Here is a 1,305-nt window from a genome sequence, read left to right on the forward strand (position 1 = left end):
GATTTCGCTATCTAAAAAATAAATATTAATTTGGAATTAATTTCATGATATTACTTCGCCACGTTTTATTCGGTATTGCAATCCTACTCAAAACATAAAACAACTAGCCTATCACAAAACCGATGTAACAAAGGCTATTTTTTCTTTTATGCCACGTTCGCTAAATATGTGACATTTATAACATTTATAACAGTAAGTGTTTTTATTTGATAATATCATTTTTTACAAAGTTATACTGTGTGATAAGAGCCGTTTGTATTGCTTCCATCAGATAAGATTATATGTGCAAAATTGTGATATTTAGTTTAAAATTTCTTACGAACGGTGCAAAAAAATCGTACGAAATTTCAACTACAAATGTATTTTACTGCGATAAATGTTACATTTTGTAATAATTTTAAGCACTTTGGTTTAAATGAATAAATTCCTTATAAAAGAATATTTATATTTAATCCTTAAACGACAAAGTGGAGTTCAAAGATAATTTCATTCGGCGCATATTTTTCAGCGCAATCTATTGAAACTTTGTGATATGTTTACGCCAAAATCAGATATTACACTGAAAAAATATTTTTATATACAATAAAAAATATGTTTGTACTAAATTTATTTATCCTACAAATTTTAATATGCAGAAGGAGAAAATAAACTCAAAAATGTCGTTTATGCCCCATAATTGCACCTTGTCGTTTAAGGATTGGGTGACGGGTTAACGTTCGTTCTATATGTCTAAAGTAACACAAGTAGAAACATCTGAGAGAAAAACTGATTACTGGCCAGTAACTAGACAGTTTTTATTGATTAGGATTAATTAGACAGTTACTGTTTTAAAACTTAGCAGAAAATATTAGCTATTTTTTCATAGCTAGTCAGAAACTAGATTTGAAAAAATAGTAAGTAAATACTGGACAGTTTCTGTCCATTAAGAACTCTGAAAATACTGTTCAGTATTTCTTGGGTAGTTTTTTGTTAGAAACTATGTAAGAAAAATAGTAAGTAAATATTGGATAGTTTCTGCCCAGCAAAAACTGAAAATACTGTTCAGTATTTTTGGACCAGTTATTTGTCAAAAACTATAGAAGAAAAATGGTAAGGAAATGCTGTGCATTTTCTGTCCAGCAAAAAATCGGAAATTACTGACGAATTTTTTTTAGATAATTCCTGACCAAAATAAAATAAAAGATTATATTAAAGATGAAAAAAATTTTTTTAAATAAAAATTATAAAAATTTAATTTTAATAAAATTATTGTTCCTATATATATATATATATATATATATATATATATATATATATATATATATA

Source organism: Odontomachus brunneus, unplaced genomic scaffold (assembly GCF_010583005.1).
Source record: "Odontomachus brunneus isolate Ranch 3 - 2012 unplaced genomic scaffold, Obru_v1 Obru_scaffold_012, whole genome shotgun sequence".
Lineage (NCBI taxonomy): Eukaryota > Metazoa > Arthropoda > Insecta > Hymenoptera > Formicidae > Odontomachus > Odontomachus brunneus.